The following is a 20,767-nucleotide window of genomic DNA, read 5'->3' on the forward strand; positions in this document are numbered from 1 at the left end:
GATAGGAGGTCAGCACAAAATACAGGTCATAAAGACCTTGCTGATAAAACAGTTGCAGTAAAGGAGCCAGCCAAGACCCACCAAAACCAAGATGGCCACAAGAGTGACCTCTGGTCGTCCTCACTAGTAGACTCCCATCAGCACCATGGTACTTTACAGGTGCCATGGCAATGTCAGGAAGTTACCCTATATGGTCTAAAAAGGGGAGGCATGAATAATCTACCACTTGTTTAGCGTATCATCAAGAAATAAACCATAAAAATGGGCAACCAGCAGCCCTCAGGACTGCTCTGTCTATGGAGTAGCCATTCTTTTATTCCTCTACTTTCTTAATAAACTTGTTTTCACTTTGCAGTGCAGACTCGCCATAAATTCTTTCTTGCACGAGACCAAAAACCCTCTCTTGGGGTCTGGATTGGGACCCCTTCCTGTAACAATTCTATGTTTAATTTTGGGGGGAACTGCCATACTGTTTTTTTCTGAGCTGTACCATTTTACATTCTTACCAGCAACGAACAAGGGTTCCTATTTATCCACATCCTTGCCAATGAAGTGGTGTAACTGTCTGGGGTAAATACCCGAGGTTCATCGTCTTACACCAGAGAAATCAAGGATGCAGACACATGAAGTGAGTTTAAGAGCAGAGGTTTAATAGGTGAAAGAGAAAAGAGAACATCTGTCTCTCCTGCAGAGAGGGGTTCCCAAGTGGGTCTTCCTGTTTCATGGTAAAATGCAGGGGTTTTTATAGACAATCTTGAGGAGGTCGTGTCTGATTTACATAGGGCCCAAGGGATTGGTTGGACCCGTGTGTCATTTGCATAGTGCACAAAGAAGCTGGCCATCCCACTCTAATCTTTTTAAAATTTATTTTAATTAATTAATTAATTTAATTTAATTTTTTTTTTTTTTTTTTTTGAGACGGAGTTTCACTCTTGTTGCCTGGGCTGGAGTGCAATTGGCTGATCTCTACTCACTGCAACCTCTGCCTTCCGGGTTCAAGCAACTCTCCTGCTTCAGCCTCCTAAGTAGCTGGGATTACAGGCATATGCCACCACACCTGTCTAATTTTGTATTTTTAGTACAGATGGGGTGTCACCATGTTGGCCAGGCTGGTCTCGAACTCCTGACCTCAAGTGATCCGCCCGCCTCGATCTCCCAAAGGGCCGGGATTACAGGCATGAGCCACCAGAGCCCAGCCGCACCCTAATCTTTTATTATGCAAATGGGGTATCTATCTGGCCTGCACCATATTGCCTGTCTTTTTAGTGCACATGTGGCCACAAAGAAAAGGGAAGTGGGAACTTCCACGCTGAACATGTCTGGCACCCAGGTAGCCCTTTTCTATTGGCGCAGCTGCCAGCATTTACCTATGCAAGCTTCCAGCTTGCTTATTTATGTCTGCAGCTTGATTTTTCAGGCTGCTGTTTGTTAGAAACGACGTGATTTGGGGGCTGCTTTTTGTTAAAAGGGAAGCCTTACCAGGGGTTCTCTTACCCTTACTAACTACCTGAATATTTCCTTTCTAGCTCCGGTATCACCAACACTAGTTATTTTTATTGAGTCTTTTGATAACAGATTTTTTTTAGTGAGTGTAAAGTAATATCTCAATGTGGTTTTGATTTGTATTTCCCTAATGATTAGTGATGGTGAGCATCTTCTCATATGGTCATTGGTTTTTTGAATATCTTCTTTGGAAAAATATCTATTCAAATTCTTTGCCCATTTTTGAATTGGATTTTTTGTTTTTTGTTGTTGAGTTGTTAGGGTATTAAAATATATATAATTTTCAATATTAATCCTTTATCAGATATATAATTTGCAAATATTTTCTCCCATTCTATAAGTGGCTGTCTTAGCTAGGACAGCCATAACAAAACGTCGTAGACCACGTGGCTTAAGCAGCAGAAATTCCTTTTCTTACACTTCTGGAGTCTGGAAAATCTGGTGGATTTGGTGCCTGGTGAGGACTTTTTTTGCAGTCTTGTAGGCAGGCGGCTCCCATCTTGTCCTGGGGCATTAAGAAAAGCCAATTATCATCTTAAAGAGAAGGTTGAAACCTACCTCTGTAAAGCAGGCATTCTCCAAATAGAGAGGAGATGCAATGATTTAGTTCATCATAGGAAGTGTGGCACCACCAAAGGTTAACCTGACACCTGTCTGAAGATTTGTTTTCAAGTCCCTGCTCAGCATGGTTCCCTTTGTGACCTCCAGAAAGTCACTCAGATTCTTTGGACCTTATGTTTTTCATCTCTAAGCTCTCATTTCATTCTGATTTCTATTTAGACAGATTATAGGACTAGGACTCATGTTTTTCTTCTTAGCATTGAAAAGGCTATTCCAAGAAACCCACTTTACCATGAGAATCTAATCTGCAGAGGATACAAGGACTTGAAGTAGTTCAAATTATACTTTTAGAACATATTCAATCCAGAGTCATTACTCAGTTTACCTTCTGTATTTCTTTCTTTCCCCATACTCATTTTTTTTAATTTAAAATATTATGTGGTGCCATAAATATATTTTGTAACTAACTTTTTTACATTCTTTCATGTAAGGTCACTTAGTGTTCTAACTTTATTAGCAAATTAATTTTACTCAGTATTATTGTACAAGTCATTAAAATTTTATTGCTAATAATTTTCAGTTTTAATTAATAAGCATATAATATTCAACATTATGATGCCCCTATTTGAAGTATAATTTCCCCTTGCTTAGATTACTTTTCAATGTCCACCAATACTGTCTTACAACACTAAACATTTCATATTATGGTAAATAAATGATGGTAAATTTAGGATAAGACATGTTTGGATTCAAGTTTGTAGACATCAGTGCACTTTGAATGTACTGACTCATCTTACAGCTGGTCACTGTTAGTGGATTACTACGGTTTGTTATTCCTGTTTTGCTGATGGGTAGCTCATTCAGAACACGGGGTTTGCACACCATTAGTAAACAATAGAACTCCAGCTTCCTGTGTTGCTAGTTTTCTCTCTTTAAGATTCCTGACAACTATGCAATCAGCTTCTCTTGCTACGTAGAGTTAAATGGGTGTTGGAAAGCTGTCACTATTTATTCTTAAAGGATTTCTTTAGATTGTGAGAAGGGCTTCTGCCCAGAAAGCTAGTCTGGTCAAAGTGTTGCATACATGAGAGGTCCGAGCACATTCACAGGTCCCTGTAGCTGTTAGCACCTGTCTGTGAGCAACCCTTGATCTTCGATCTTTTCTTCTGGTAGATGCTTTAATGGTGAGAAAAACCATATTCTGCGTGACTCCTGATGCCATATGGCTACTCTGGCCACTGAGAGCTGCCAAAACAACTAAAATAACAGCCTAACCTTTCATTTTCATTTTCTCCTTGAGTGGGAATGTGAAACGTTGCAGCTTTTATCTGGGTTGTGTGTTCAAGTTTATTTGCTTGCTTGTTTATTTATTTAACGTGCAATTATTATGGTATACATCAGTCAAATGTAAAACTTTCAGATATTTCCATGGGATTACAATACTTTTGTATATTATATGAGTAGTTTAAAATTTTATTCCTCTGTTTTCCACTTTTCCATTTCAATCACCAGATTTAAAATGTCACATCTCTTTGAAAGAACTTAAAGGCAAGATATTTCCTAGTATCAGCAGGCATGAGGACTGAAACAGCCTTTGCAAAATTATGACAGTGAGAAAAAATTGACATCAGAACATTATCACAGTAAAAAATCTGCTTGCCTCTAACCTCCAGCCTACCCATGTTCATTCCTGGGCACAGGCCAAACTAACTTTGGAAGGAATTTAGCTTATAGTTTAACTTTTTATTTTATTTTTTTCTGAGAGAGTCTCACTCTATTGCCCAGGCAGGAGTGCAGTGGTGTGATATTGCCTCTCTGCAGCCTCCGGCTCCCGGGTTGAAGCGATTCTCCCACCTCAGCCTCCAAAGTAGCTGGGATTACAGGTGTGTACCACCACGCTCGGCTAATTTTTGTATTTTTTGTAGAGATGGGGTTTCACTATGTTGGCCAGGCTGGTCTCAAACTCCTAACCTCAAATGATTCATCCTCCTCTGCCTCTCTAAATGCTGAGCCACCACACTCACCTTATAGTTTTACTTTGAAATGAAGATACTAATAGCCCTTTCCAGGACAAACAAAACAACAACAACAACAAAAAAACAAACCTTCCTTGAGCCAAAGACCCCAAGATTCCCAACCTCCCCAGTTGCTCCTATGGATAACATCACTACTGTAAAATCTCAGATTGGTGTTTGAGGTATTTTTTCCAACCCTGCATTCTGAGAGCTCAACTGGCACCACCCAGACTAGTAAAGTGGCTCAACTGGTTGTGTGGCCCTCACCCACAAACTGACTCAGTGTAAGAAGATGGTTTCGAATCCCTATGATTTCGTTCCCGACCCGATCAATCAGCATTCCTCGTTTCTCAGTCTCCTGCCTGCCAAATTATCCTTTAAAAACCCTAGTTCTTTATAACTTAAAAAACAGACTGATTTGAGTAAAGTCCAGTCTCTCACCTATCCAACTCTCTGTGCATTAAACTCTCTATTGCAATTCCCATCTTGATAAACTAACTGCATCTGGGCAGCAGGCAAGAGGAACCCATTGGGTGCTTACAGGACCTTTGTGATTTTGTGCTGCTTGTCTCAAGTTGTAGGTTCAGGATATGATGGTGGAGGCAAATGACCAAGTTCTGCTTTTGGTTAGGCCCAGAGGGCATCACCTGTGCATTTCCATGCAGACTCCACATTGTGAGATGCAATGCCACAGTCCCACCTGTCTGACCACTTCCTATAGTAAGAGATATCCTGCAGATGACTCCAGCCAAAGACGTTGATGGCAAAACCAAATCAAAACAGATAACAGAAACAGGAGGAGGAGCCAATATTAGAAAAAAACAAGTCACTGATGTCAGTAAAACCACCGTGATAAATACCGTGGAGAAAGAGTGGTCGTGAGTTGGACTCACTCAGATCAATAAAGCATTTTATACCTGGTGCTGTTCCTAGTTGCTTGCGTGCAGCAGCGTGCCAGAAGTAGAATGAAATCTGTGGAAATCTTATAACTACTAGCTTCTGAGTATATGTCCTTTCTAATTTGTAGAGGAAGATTGATCCTAAGATAATTACCTGAAATTAAAGAGGATGTCGACATCTATATTTCCACCCTTGACGTCTTCCCTAAGCTCCAGATTCATATATCCAGCTGTCTCTTGGAAAAAAACCAAACTCATTATGTTTCCCCAAACTCATTCGTCTTTATATATATATTTGTATATATTTAATGTGTATATATGTGTGTATAAATACACTCACATATGTGTGTGTGTGTGTATATATATATATATATATATTTTTTTTTTTCTTTTAGAGACAGAGTCTCACTCTGTCATCCAGGCTAGAGTGCAATGCTGCTATCATATCTTATTGCAGGCTTGAACTCCTGGGTTCAAGGGATCCTCCCACCTCAGCCTCTCAAGTAGGTAGGAATACAGGAGTACAGGAGTGCACCACCATGCCTGGCTATATATATTTTTTCAATCTCACCTCATTTATAGTTATGAACTCATTGTATATGTAGTGCTAGTACAAATTAGAAATTAAATCAATATTTTTTAAACTAAACTGACCCTGATGATGTAAGTTCACGTCAGTTAGGATCCTTTCTTCTACTTTTAACATATTCTAAGCTCAAGAAATCAGAAGACATATTTTTCCTTAGGAATGTTCTTAAGGGACACTTTTTCCCTTTCTATAACCCTCAGACAAACTCCAACATTGTCTATTGGGAATAAATAACACTCAGTGAAGAAAACTGGAAGAAGAGGAGAGAGGAAAGGCAAGGCCATCCATATAATGAAGAGAATGTTGTCTAGAAATGAAAATAACTAAGAGAAGGAATCATGTAAGTCAACCAGCAACAAAAGCCATTCTACGATTGCAGAACTCAGGTTAGGGCCTAAAAATGGTGATAAGTTGACCTCTAAGTTCCCCAAGGCAGAGGGAAGTGGTGGGTTGAAGCGTTGCAGGGTAGGATACTCAGAGGATCTCCTCAGAGTGTGGCATCCTGAGCCATTGCTGCGAGTCGCTCAGATGCACTGTGCATGCCTGACAGGGCATGATGCTTGGCCATATATGGGCCACAGGAGAAAACTTCTCCTTCACCCTCTGAAGATTCACTAAAAAATGAACTCGCAAAAGGCAGATATGTTGGAGAAAAGGCATACAGATTTATTAACATGCACACAAGGAGAACCACAGAGTACTCACCCACCTCCTAATGGGGTTCAGAAGCTTGTCTGCCATCCTGGCAAAACAGGGTGTGGGAGGGAGAGAAGAGGAATTCTGTTAAGGGGATTACTAGGAAGAATGAATAGATCAGAGAATAGAGTTTAATTTATACGTTGTCTTGTGAGTGGGTCTGTTCAGGCATGGTTACATTCTTGGTCTTATAGGGAGGGGAATTTAAAACAACTGTTCTCCTTAATGGGTTTGGCTATTAGGCAGATAAAGAAATGTTAACTTCCTTCTGTGCTTTGGGAGAAATGGTAGGAGGTGGGCCGGGGAGAAAGACCTTGAGGCTTCTTCAGTTCAGCATGTCAAGGTGCCATATTGTTGGGATATTAACTTCTGAGCCCCAACAACCAGCGCCTCACCTCCTAGGACGCCTTGCCTGGGCACTTCCTTCTCTGCTTTCATGGCCCCTACTGCTCCTGAAATTGTATTGTCCCTGATCCCCTCTCCACTCACTGCGAATCTTTGAGGTCCTAGGTAAAACAAGGCAGCACACAGGACTGCTTAGATCTGCCCACCAGGTCTCATGACCTCCCAGCCACATGGGCTGATTGTTTCTGCTCCTTGAAAACTCCGGGCATGTTTCTGCCGGCAGACCTCTGCACCTGGGGCTTCCTCCTGTCATTCAGGATCTGCGCAAATCTCACCTCACAGAGTGCTTCCCCAGTCACCCAATGCGGAGTAACATCCATGTCATATCCCTCTTTAAGACACTCTTCATAGCACTTATTGTTGATGTTGAGAAAAGAAAAATAGCTTAGCGCAGTCTGCACTATGTGAAGTATGCAGGTGCAGAGAGACAGGAGCAGGGCCTGCAGTCATTCCACCCCGCTCCCACCGTGGTTTAAAGCCATTTAGTTCCTGACTAGCCGCCTCACCCAGTATCTTCATGTTGCAGGAGTTTGTGATACAAAGAACAGTATGTAGTCCATCAATAGCTTATGTTATTTTAATGTAATTTTTTGCTAAACAACTTAGGAACTGCCTCTTTCTTTTACTTTAAAAACCTATTTGTAACTGTTGCTAACTGGATGTATGTTGAGGGCAACTCCAACCTATGGAATTGCAACTGAAACCACCTTTGCAAAGATTACGATTACTACAGTGACAGAAATCTAACAGGGCTGACTCCGTCTTGCTTCTGACCACCTAGCTGTCCCGGTTAATTCCTAGGTAGAGGCCAAGCTAACTTTGGGAGGGATTTTGTTTCTAGTTCAACCTTAAAACAAAGATGATAATAGCTCTTCACAAAACTAAACTGCATTTGTAAAACTAATGAAAGTCCAAGAATAAGATTATGAGAGGGGCCTGAACTCTGCTAAGATGTAGGTGTAGTTTCTATAATCTCTTACTGCTCCAGAGTCATGTGGCAGAAGGCACAGGATTCATGACTTCCCCAATTGCTCTTATAAATAACATCATGATTGTGGAAGCTAAGATTGATTTTTTGAAATGTTTTTCAAACTGACTGTATCCGGACGGTGACTCATGACCCATCAGGTCCTGTGGCCCCACCCAGAGGACCATTTTCCACATCCCTATGATTTCCTCCCCAACCAATCAGCACCACCCATTCCCTAGGTCCCTGCCCACCAAATTGTCCATAAAAACCCTAGCCTCTGAGTCCTTGGAGTGTCTGATTTGAGTAATAGCTCTGTCTCCCATGTGGCAGTCTCATGTCAATTACTCTTTCTTTCCTGCAATAGCATGGTCTCAGTGAATTGGTTTTGTCTATGCAGCAAGCAGGAAGAATTCATCTGGTAATTACACAACCCTCAAGCTTGGCCCAGATAAACTCTCTTATATTAGTTTTGCCTCAGGTTCTTCCTTTTAGCTCAATAATATTATTAGTTTTTTATTTGCTTACTTGTCAGTTGACTGTTGTCCCCACACAAGAAAATAAACTGCACAAAAGAGGCAGCTGAACTCTCATTTATTGGTGTAGATTCAGGATCTAGAGTGGTGCATGCAATTCTTGGAGCTCAACCAATGGTTGTTAAGTTAGTGGATAAATAAAATGCTGACTTGACGTAGCATCAGCATCATGGGGTAAAACATTGTATCTCAATCTTACTTCAAAGGAGATTTTGGTCAAGGCTCCGCTATAAACAAAAATCTTCCTTCTCTTAACATATAAAGTCTATTTACTAACTTGTAAAGACCCCTTTCTAACTTGGAGAGGGTGAAGGCCTGACAAGGTAAGACAGAAGGCAGGTTATCTGAGGGAACTCTTGAGTAGAAAAGGAAATTGACAGCCCAAAGGCTATGACAGTGTCTAATCCTGGAGATTAAAGTGGGGGAAATGTCACTGAAAGCAGGTCTGGGTTTCAGAGCTCCCTCCCTCAATTGTGATGCATACTATAAGATCACGGTTCTGAGGTTCTGATTAGCATGTCTTTTTTTTTTTTGAGACAGAATCTCGCTTTGTCGCCCAGGCTGGAGTGCAGTGGTGCAATCTTGGCTCACTGCAACCTCCGCCTCTCAGGTTCAAGTGATTCTCCTGCCTCAGCCTCCCAAGTAGCTGGGACTACAGACGTGCACCACCACGCCCAGCTAATTTTTGTATTTTTAGTAGAGACAGGTTTTGCCATGTTGGTCAGGCTGGTCCCGAACTCCTGACCTCAAGTGATCCACCCACCTCAGGCTCCCAAAGTGCTAGGATTACAGGTATGAGCCACCGCACCTGGCCAAGCATGTCCCTTTAAATCTCACCTGGTATCACAGGGAGAGAGGGAATGAGAAGGGGTTTTAAAAGGACATGCTTTTAAATATACATGCTTTTGAAACCCCTTCTCATTCCCTTTCTTCCTATAATACCAAGTGAGAAAAGATAAGAACTTGTGGCCGGGTGCAGTGGCTCACGCCTGTAATCCCAGCACTTTGGGAGGCTGAGGTGGGTAGATCATGAGGTCAGGAGATGGAGACCATCCTGGCTAACACGGTGAAACCCCGTCTCCACTGAAAAATACACAAAATTAGCCGGGCGTGGTGGCGGGCACATGTAGTCCCAGCTACTCGGGAGGCTGAGGCAGGAGAATCGCTTGAACCTGGGAGGCAGAGTTTGCAGTGAGCCGAGATTGTGCCACTGCACTCCAGCATGGGCAACAGAGTGAGACTCCATCTCAAAAAAAAAAAAAAAAAAAAGGATAAGAATTTTTATCTGAAGACTATGAGTCCTTTTAAACAATCAGGCCCAGAGATGTAAATCTGAGGACTATGTGTCCTTTTAAACCATCAGGCCCAGAGATTTAAAACTTCTTCTCATTCTCCCTCTCCCTATGATACCAGGTGAGAAAAGATAAGATAAGAACTTTTATTTGAGGACTATGAGTCCTTTTAAACAATCAGGCCCAGAGAGACATAATGAGACAGGAATCATGTCCTACTTCCCCACTGAGCTACATATTCACGTCTTCAAATTGCTTACGGGTGGACACAGTGGCTCGTGCCTGTAATCCCAACACTTTGGGAGGCCAGGACAGGAGGATCACTTGAGACCAGGAGTTCAAGACCAGCCAGGGCAACAAAATGAGAACCCTGTCTCTACGAAAAATAAAAATAAATAAATAAATAAATAAATAAAAACCTGCTCGCTCTTGCCACAAGTAGCTATCAATTAACCTAATAATGCCTCACTGGACACTATAACCCATACCCAGTAGCTTAACAAGGTATAGCCAATCACTATTTAATGTCATTTCTGTAAACCAATGTGAATTCCTGACAAACACTTCGTATGAGTCCACTCCCTATCCCCCTTTTCTGCCTTTAAAAATCTACTTGTAACTGCTGCTACTCAGAGTGTATATTCGGGGCAACTTGAATAATGCTCTTGGGTTGCAGTTCTCAAGGTTGGCCCAAATAAACTATTTCTGTTAATTTTGCCTCCGTTTCTCTTTTTTTTAGGTCAACACAGATTCTCGGAATTAAACACTTCCATGTCCCAGAGGATCAAAGTCACTTGCAAAAATACCTCAAAATGTGTTTGTCAAGAAATTACACTTTCTCTTGATTTTGTGGACCACTTTCTAATTTCCAACCCAGACAAAAGCCTCCTAGTGAAGCTGGTCTTTCCTAGCACATCCCCCTACCCCCCAGCCACTGTCCCATCCCTGGATGGCCTGTCCACAGAGAGCACTGTCTGTGTGGCCACTGGGGGAGGCAGCTGCATCCCAGAGATGATGGTGTCCAGGGCATGACAAGGAAGCTCTTTGTGTGGCCTGGAGACGTCCCGGGAGCTGGCTGGCGCCCACCTTCTCTCACTTCCTTACCACCTTCTTTCTTGTGTTGCTGCTTTCTCCTTCCCAGCTCTAAACTCCCCATGGTGCTGGAGCAGCCAGAGAAGAAGTGTTACTAGACCTGCCACTGCTACCTACAATGAGCCCCATTCTGCACACAGAGGCTGCGGACTCCTTTTTCCCAATCATAGACCAGAATGCTTGTGAAAGAAGATGTGGCTGTTCTGCAGGTTGGAGCTCTAGGATCGGAAGAACTCATCTGTATCACATATGATCCAGCTGAAAGTCCCTACAAACTGGGCCCTCTGTGTCTTTAGAGGCAGCTTCCAAGGGCAGGAAGACTTCCAGAGTGCAGGACTGAGCGTGCTGCTAATCTTGTTCTGGTCGAGAGACTGATGAGAGAGACAAGAATTATGGAGTGAGAAAAGCAGCAGCAGCAGCAGCAAGTCTGCAGAGGGGAATGCCAAACTCACTACTGTGTGTTTTTTTTGTTTGTTTGTTTGTTTTTTGATACAGAGTTTCACTCTGTCACCCAGGCTGGAGTAGAGTGGTGCCATCTCAGCTCATTGCAACCTCTGCCCCCTGGGTTCAAGCAATTCTCCTGCCTCAGCCTTCCAAGTAGCTGGGATTATAGGCATGTGCCACCATGCCTGACTAATTTTTGTATTTTTAGTAGAGACAGGGTTTTGCCATGTTGGCCAGGCTGGTCTCAAACTACTGACCTCAAGTGATCTGCCTGCCTGGCCCCCCAAAGTACTGGGATTACAGGTGTGAGCCACCATGCCTGGCCTGCTGTGATTTTTCATTGAACCTAATTAACTAATTTTTAGCCCCTATTTTTGGTACAATAATAGAACTTAGGTTGTAATCAACTGGTGGGTTCTTTCCGCACACTGCACAGATAAGATCAGTCCACAGAGACCACAGCATTGCAGTAAAGAAAGAGTTTGATGTGAGGCCAGCCATGTGGGAAAACTGGAGTTATCACTCAAATCAGTCTCCCCAAAGGCTTGGAGGTCAGGATTTTTGTGGACAATTTGGTGGGCAGGGAGCTAGGGAATGGGTGTTGCTGATGGGTAGGGGGTGAAATCATAGGGGTGTGGAAAACAGTCCTGATGTGCTGAGTTTTCCTCTGGGTGGGGCCACAGGACCAGCTGAATCATGAATCCAGGTGGGGCCAGTGTGAAGAACGTATCAAAAAATCAATCTTAGGTTCTACAATAGTGATGTTATCTATAGGAGCAATTGGAGAAGTCACAAAGCTTGTGACCCCTGGCCACATGACTCCTGGGCAGTAAGAGATTACTATGTCTACATTTTAGCAGAGTTCATGCCTTTCCCACAACTCTAATCTTGTAGCCCTTCATTAATCTTACAAAGGCGGGTTTTAGTCCCTGAGCAAGGAGGGGTTTGTTTTGGGGAGGGACTATTATCATCCTTTATTTCAGGTTAAACTATAAACTAGATTCCTGCCAAAGTTAGCTTGGTCTACGTCCAGGAATGACAAGGACAGCTGGGAGGGTAGAAGCAAGATGGAGTCAACTATGTCCAATTTATCTTACTGTCATAATTTTTCAAAGGCAGTTTCAAGGTTACTATTCTCATGATTCAACACATCCTCAAGGAGTGAGATTCAGTCTGTGTAAGTGTATCATGACTTTCTATAACACGCCTTGTCATGCACTCTTCTGCCCTGCTAGAATTGGAGTCTGGCCTCAGCTGGTTCCTACCAGCAGTACTGCCATCACCTCATCCTCATCTGCCCCATCTGTTGTTTTGGAACCACTTGTGTCCTCTGAAATGCATATGTTGAAGTCCTAACCACCTGTGCCTCAGAATGGGACTATGTTTGGAGATAGGGTTTTAAAGAGGTACTTAAAGTTAAATGAGATCATTACTGTGAACCCTGATCCAAAATGACTTATGCCCTTATAAGAAAAGGAAATTTGGCCACTTACACTCACAGAGGAAGAAATCATTTGAAGACACAGGGAGAAGAGGGCTGAGGAGAGAGGTCTCAGAGAAACCAACCCAATGACACTTCGTCTTGGATTTCCAGCCCCCAGAATTACTGGAAAATACATTTTTCTTGTTTAGGCCACCCAATCTGTACTACTTTGTTATGGCAACCCTAGCAAACTAATGCAGTCACCAACCCAGGGTGAAAATGGGACATTCCCAACTCTAGCTGTTAGGCCAAGCTTATTTGTAATAGATTCTTGTTTTCAAAGGATATAGATATTGAGATTCTCAATGTATTTGTTAAAATACATTGTTTCTTGTTAAAAGCATAAGACTTTGAAATGTCTTTGTGTTGCAGATATGTAGATGTTCTGAGCCATAATTTTTGGAAAATTCTTTCAAAGAAAAGGAAATCTACTGGACAAATAGCATGATTAATGGGGATCTAGTGACAAAATAATCTGCCCTAATTGGATTTGTGATGTTTTTGCAATTTGAAATTAGCTTCAAAATCCAACAATAATACGAAAGAATGTTCAGTATCACGAATCAAATTAAAACCATAATTAAATCACCTCCTTTCATTAGGGTAGCCACTATAAAAAAAAAGTAAAACAAAACAGAAAATAGCAACTGTCGGCAAAGATGTGGAGAAATTGGAACCCTTGTGAAACCATCCCACAGTGTTGACAAGAATTGCATGCTGGGTTCTGGACAGAAGTAGTTCCAATTAAGTACTAATCAGTCTGCACTTGGGCCCACTTCCTCGTTGTTAAAAGTCATGTAGCCCTGGATGCTGACCATGTACATCTGCATTGTTCCTATAGATAAGATCTCTGACATTAGAATCATAAGGCTTTTGTTTAAGGATCACTTATGATGTTTTTCACACCCCCAAATTCCAGCAGCCAGTTTGAAGACTCCCACAGAGTAATGGGATCAGCATGAGAATACAGCTTCTTCATCTCCCTATCTCATGACTTCACCCTCTACTCTTCCAACCAATCAGTGATCTCCACATTGCAGCCCATTCCAACACTCTTAAAAACCCCTACCCCCAAATGCCTCAGGGAGACAGATTTGAGGTTTCTTCCCATCTCATTTAGTGACCCTATGATTAAACCCCTTACCTTGCTACAACCTGGTGTCTCAGCTTATTATTTGCTGTGTGCATGGGGCAATGAACCTATTTCAGTTACACTTGTGCACTGTTGGCAAGAAGGTAAAATGGTACAGCCACTATGGAAAATGGTATGAAAGTTTCTCCAAAAATTAAAAATAGAATTCTCATGTAACCCAGCAGTCCCACTTCTGGGCATATATATCCAAAGGAAGTCAAATTAGTATCTCAAAGAGACCTTTGTACACCCGTGTTCATAATAGCATTATTCACAGTAGCCAGAAGTTGGGAACAATCCAATGTCCATTGACAGACGCACAGATAAACAAAATACGGTATATACATAACAATGGAAAATTATTCAGCCTTGAAAAGAACTGAAAGTCTGACATGTACTATAACATGAGTGAACCTTGAGGACAGTATGATAAGTGAAATGAGTCAGAAGCAAAAAGACAAATGTTGTATGATTCCATTTACATAAGGTACCCAGAGTAGTCAAATTCATAGAGATACAAGGTGTCTGCTGGAATAGCGGTTGCCAGGGAATGGGGGAAGGGAAAATGGGAAGCTGTTGAAATGAGTCCAGAGTTTCAGTTTGGAAATGATGACAGAGCTCTGGAGATTGGTTGCACCACAATATGAACATAGTTAACACTATGGCATTGTACATTTAGAAATGATTAAGATGGAAAATTTTACGTTAGATGTATTTTACCACCACTAAAAATTTAAAAGAAAGAAAAAAACAGCTATGAAGATTTCTAAGTCTTGGGCCTTATTTTGCCATGAGGAAAAATAAATACATCCCATAAAAAAAATCCTGAATGGATCTGGTAATGTTATTCTGTATGTAAAGTCATTTTCTTGAGCAACATAGGGAATAGTCTTTAATCTTTTGGAATATCATAGGAAAATAAGCGGCTAAAAGTCACATTATTCTGCCTCAATTCACCAGAGTTTTTATGGAACCCAATTATTGGTTGACAGTGGAAGTTCTTGCTGGATAATTTTTCACTTTTCTGATCATCTGGGATAGAGTTTTAAGACTTTACTAGTTCCTCCAGGTACAGAGCTATAGGATTCATTTGGCCATGTTGCTCTCCCATTTCTACATAGTTTAAAAAATTATGGAATCTTTCTTTTCATAGTGTTTGGTTCTATAATCATCAGCGGCTGATAAAAAAAATCAGTGTTCTACCTCTTGATTCTGATGGCCGTTTTCATACTTGTTGTAGGAACTACAATACTGGTTTCTGTCTGAAGTTGCAGCCGCAGAGCATGAGAGAAATAACCATTGAACTCTAAATAACTGCTTTCCAAATTTTGTGCTGGCTATCTAATTCAAACTATTATCTATCTATCTATCATCTATCTATCTATCTATCTATCTATCTATCTATCTATCTATCTATCATCTATCTATCATTTATCTCATAGCACTGTGGAATTTAATTTAATTAATTTAATTTAATTAATAGTTAACTATTGCAGCCTATAGAATGTTAAAAGAATTCTGACATTATTAATGTTGCTAAACCTACCAGTAAGCCTCACAGAGAAAATAAGTTTGTTGGGCATGATTCTTAAACTTTAAGGGTATTAGTTAATAAATTAATGGTTCACTGAACCAGACCATCTGTATAACTTTATAAACATTTACTTGGTTTTACAAACAAAAACCTGCCATGGAAAATGTAATGCACCACTCTTGAAGGCATTGTAGGATATAAAATTGTTACTTTAAGGAAATATTTCCAGTTAGATTTCATGTAGCCAATATTAGCAGGGATGTTAGGGCAATGGGAATTAGGTGACAATTTACATACAGCCTCTGAGAAAAGCAAGAAACAACCCACTGTAATGGAGACTATTTAAGTAATTGTAAGATCTTATCAAAATTAAGAGAATCCTGGCCAGATGCAGTAGCTCATGCCTGTAATCTCAGCACTTTGGGAGGCAGAGACAGGGGGATTACTTGAGTCCAGGAGTTTGAGACCAGCATGGACAACATATTGAGACCCTGTCTGTACATAAAAATTAAACAAGTTGCCAGCTGTCATGACAAGTGCCTGTAGTCCCAGCTACTAGAGAGGCTGAGGTGGGAGGATGGCTTGAGCCCAGACAGTTAAGGCTGCCATGAGCTGTGATTGCACCACTGTGCTCTAGTCTGGGTGAAAGAGTGAGACCTTGTCTCAAAAAATTTAAAATTTTTAATTAAAATTAAAAATAAAATAAAATTTAAAATAAATTTTAAAATTAAGATAATCTTAAAAAATATTTACCCACACTTAAAACCCTTCCAGAAGCATTGCTGTTGAAAGAGGTCCTAAGGTAACAAGTACACCTGGGCCTTCTCAGATAGGGTAGTGGCCCACCTGAAAGTCTTTACTGCAGCAGAATTTTCAGTTGTACACACCCTCTAGCATGATTATTAACATATGGCAGAGGGCAATAATCACCCCCAAAGAACTATAATATTGTGGAAAACATTTTTTTCAAATAAAATTCCTACATTTCAATAATTACATTAAGCACCCCAATCTTGAAACTATCATGTGCCTTTGTCAATTTTCAACACCTTTATTGAGATTTTAACTGACATGCAAAATCATCACTCACTGCAAAAGTACAATTCAATGATTTTTCGTAAATATTACAGAGTTATGCAATTATCACCAGAATCCAATTTTAGAACACTGCCATCTCCCCAAAAAGATAATTCCCACCCCTACTCTCAGCCTTTGGCCATCATTGATATGCTTTTCAGCTCCAAGAATTTGCCTTTTCTGAATATTTTATATCAATGGTGACATATAATATGTAGGCTTTTTTATTGGTTTCATCCAGGTAGCCTAATATTTTTGAAGTTCAGCCATATTTTTGCATCTATCAGTAGTCCATTGCTTTCTGTTGCTTGATAGTATTCTATTGTATGGGTACACAACTTTTTTTTTCTTTTTTTTTTTTTTTAAGATGGTATCTTACTCTGTTGTCCATGCTGGAGTGCATGGCACAATCACGGCTCACTGCAGAATTGACCTCCCAAGCGCAAGCTCCCACCTCAGCCTCTAGAGTAGCTGCAACTACAGGGGCTTGCCACCACACCCAGCTATTTTTTTTTCTCTTTGTAGAGATGGGGTCTCACTACATTGCCTAGGCTGATCTCAAACTCCTGGATTCAAGCAACTTTCTTGCCTTGTCCTCCCAAAGTGTTGGGATTACAGGAGTGAGCCACTGCACCCAGCCTACGACATTTTGTAATGCACTCACCGCTTGGTACACATTTAAATTGTTTCCAGTTTGGGTCTATCATGAATAAGGATGCTATTAACTTTCACGTATGTATCTTTATTTATTTATTTTTATTTATTTATTTATTTTTGAGACGGAGTCTCACTCTGTTGTCCAGGCTGGAGTGCAGTGGCATGATCTCTGCTCACTGCTACCTCTGTCTCCTGGGTTCAGGTGATTCTCCTGCCTCAGCCTCCTGAGTAGCTGGGACTACAGGCTTGTGCCACCACCACACGCGGCTAATTTTTGTATTTTTAGTAGAGATGAGGTTTTGCCATATTGGCCAGGCTGGTCTCGAACGCCTGACCTCAAGTGATCCACCCGTGTCAGCCTCCCAGAGTGCTGGGATTATGAGCATGAGCCACCACACCTGGCTCTCACATATATATCTTTGTGTGGACATATGCTTTTACTTTTCTTGGGTGGATTCCTAGCAGTGAAATTGTTGTGTTGTATGGTAAGTTCATGTTTAACATTTTAAGAAATTGTCAAACTCTTTTCCAAAGCAGCTGTACCATTTGCATTCCCACCAGTGTATGTGAGGCTTCCATATTTTCCACTTCCTTGCCATCCCTTGGTATGGATTGCTGTATTCTCTATAGCCTTGTCACTTGGTTTTTATGATAAGTGATGCTCTTGATTGTCGGGTTTCTCTCTGAAAGGCCATTCACACTCCTCACAGTTGGGGAGGGAGGAGGAGGCAAGAATATCAAAGATATCTTTATTGAGGCAGAGCTAGATTAGACAATGTGGCTAAGATTTGGGGCAAGTAGATAAGGTTTCTAATAATGTCTCCTCTGAACAAAAATTATTCACCACAGCCTGCAGGCTTCCCTCCCTTTCTCCTGCCACCATCCAGACGAGTCCCAGCCTCCCCAATGAAACCACCTTGGAGAGGAGATGAGCAGGAAGCCATGAGAGCAGGCAGCAAAGAGCCAGGCCTCGAGGTCCAGGTGAGCATCATAACCAGTAGATACCAGGGAGCAGATGAGAGTCAAACGCCAGCTTCTCCCTGCTCACAGAAATCAATTCATACGTGGAAAGCAGTGCCCAAGGCTTAACTTGTTCCTCAGTTAGAGTTCTCTTTGGGGGATTGGAGCAGCAATCCCCACTTACAAACATCAGCAATGAGGAAAAGAATCCCCACCAAGTTTGTGGCCATGACATTTTTTGCTCAAACACATTTGTAAACCTTTCTTCCCCATTTTCTAACCACATTAACGTTGATACCAATACCTATGTGTACATAGAATTTAGCGCTATAGAAAACGCTGCTGCATGAGTAATCTTGCTCCAGGCTTGCAGAGGACGCTGATCTCTGAAGGCTGCAACAGCCTGCAAGTAACAAAGCCGTGTAGCAGAGCTGAAGCTGAGTGTCTGTGGCTACAAGTGTGGGCCCTGCCCTCGCATCCTCACTGCTCAGCCTCAAAGCAGAACCCATCTTTTTTTTTTTTTTTTTTTTTTTTTTTTTTTTTTTTTTGACAGAGTCTTGCTCTGTCGTCCAGGCAATGGTGCAGTGGTGAAATCTTGGCTCACTGCAACCTCCTCTTCGTGGGTTCAAGCGATTCTCCCACCTCAGCCTCCTGAGTAGCTGGAATTACAGGCTTGTGCCATCATGCCCGGCTAATTTTTGTACTTTTAGTAGAGATGGGGTTTTGCCATGTTGGCCAGACTGGTCTCGAACTGCTGACCTCAGATGATCCACCCGCCTTGGCCTCCCAAAGTGCTGGGATTACAGGCGTGAGCCCGGCCAGCAGAACCTGTCTTTAGGAGACTCACAAAATTGCCCTGCGTGATTGCTTACTTTCTAAAAGGGAAGGCAGTATTTGAAATACAGAATCACAAATTAAATCAATATTAGTAAAAATAAAGCAATACTAATATAGGCACTACCAAAATTAGCAGATTGTTTTCACAGTGCCGGAGTCAATAGAAATGTACACTTATTTTTTGCCTTATATACAAATGTGCTGTTTCGCTTCACACCAATGATCTGAATGAAAATGACTTCCTTGATAACTGCAACTGTGCTACTGCCTTGTAATTACTCTGTAACTCAGAGCTCCTTAACAGCAGGGAAACACACACCAAATAATGATTCTCAACTCTTCCAGAATTCCTCCCTTGTGGTCATGCTTGCAGTTGTCTGATTTGTACCTTAGTAGTATCATCTTACATGTTCTAATAAGGTGTTCCCAAACCATGTTCTCTGTAACACTAGAGTTCAGCAAGTTAGTACTAGATGTTCTGTAAAAAAGAAAAAAAAAAATTGTGACCAAATAATTTCAGAAAACATAGGTTAAAACAAATTTAAACAGATTCTTTAAGGATTTTCTGAGTCTTTATTATTCCAGTGAACATGTGGATTGTCAAGAGGGACTAGCATATTCATTGTTTCCCAAATGTATTCATTTCAGAATTTTTTAAAAATTAATATATCGTGGGGTATTTTTAACATATTAATATATTGCGAGGTATTCTCTTTGTTCTTGTATTCCCATCTTTGAATATGCAGCCATATTGAGATATTGACATTAATTTGCCTGAAAAAAAAAACTGCATAGAGCCACTAAGTGTGGTGGAAAGTGTTTGAGGGTTGAATGTGATAAAGCAAAGATATTAATCAGTTATCTTGAAGACTACAAAGCTTGTTTACTTCCACATTATGAATTTATGTTAAGAATAGCCATTGTCAAAAATACTCAGACCATTTATTGACTATTAAAGATGAGTCACCAGGCATGGTGGCACGCACCTGTAATCCCAGCTACTCAGGAGGCTGAGACAGAAGAATTACTTGAACCCGGGAGGCAGAGGTTGCAGTGGGCCGAGATCACACCACTGTACTCCAGCATGGGCAACAGAGTGAGACTCTGTCTCAAAAAAAAAAAAAAAAAAAGAGTCTGAAACTATTGTTATCCTATGTCAAGCTTCCTTATATCCTCTAAGATAGAAATCATTACCCTTAATTTACCAGAAACAAGGCTTAAATAATTGAAGTAATTTTCCCAAGATTGTTCAGCTAGTAAAAGTTGCAAAGCTATGATCCAAAGCAAAGTTTGTACAAATCTGTATCCCAACTATTCTCTGTACTTCTCTATTCTAAAATGTAATCTCTACTTCGAGTGGTTTAATATTCTGTGACTATTAGAGATTTGATTGATAAGGATTATGACCATATAGAATTTAGAACTTTTGAAATAAAGATTACAGAGCAGCAAATATTATTCTGGCATTAATTTTCTTTCTTTCTTTCTTTCTTTTGAGATGGAGTTTTGCTCTGTCCCCCAGGCTGGAGTGCAATGGTGTGATCTCGCCTCTCTGCAATCTCGGCCTCCTAGGTTCAAGCGATTCTCTTTCCTCAGCCTCCCAAGCAGCTGGGATTACAGGTGCGCACCACCACACCTGGCTAATTTTTTTTTTTTTTTTTTTTTGTATTTTTAGTAGAGATGGAGTTTCACCATGTTGGTCAGGCTGGTCTTGAACTCCTGACCCCAGGTGATCCACCTGCTTTAGCCTCCCAAAGTGCTGGTATTACAGTCATGAGCCACCACGCCTGGCCTTAGTTTTCTTTTTCCAGGCTTTGGCAATTAATTTTCACGAAGTCCTTGAGAAATTATAATTTTCTGGAAACAAAATAGAAACATTGTAAATACATTTAATATAGTAACACTTGATAATTCTGCTGGAAAACAAAAACACTCCTAAATGTTGTGAAAAACAAGCTGTGGAGTGCAGCTGTAAATTCCTTCATATCAGATTCTAGTACCAGATGCTGTGAGAAAAGATTTAAGAGTGTGTGTGTGTGTGTGTGTGTGTGTGTGTGTGTGATGTTACTTGGAGAAAGATCAAATTAA

At 41.0% G+C, this 20,767-nt stretch overlaps 1 long non-coding RNA gene across 1 annotated transcript in view; it reads left to right on the plus strand.

Annotated features, from left to right (window-relative positions):
* The window catches only part of LOC117981395 (uncharacterized), a 50,822-nt gene extending 36,248 nt beyond the window's left edge, over positions 1–14,574 (plus strand). The window contains exon 3 of the long non-coding RNA XR_008626390.2: positions 10,203–14,574. This is a non-coding gene — a long non-coding RNA (uncharacterized LOC117981395). The remainder of the gene's footprint in view (positions 1–10,202) is intronic.
* Positions 14,575–20,767: the final 6,193 nt, after the last annotated feature.

This window comes from Pan paniscus, chromosome 7 (assembly GCF_029289425.2).
Source record: "Pan paniscus chromosome 7, NHGRI_mPanPan1-v2.0_pri, whole genome shotgun sequence".
NCBI classification, from domain to species: domain Eukaryota; kingdom Metazoa; phylum Chordata; class Mammalia; order Primates; family Hominidae; genus Pan; species Pan paniscus.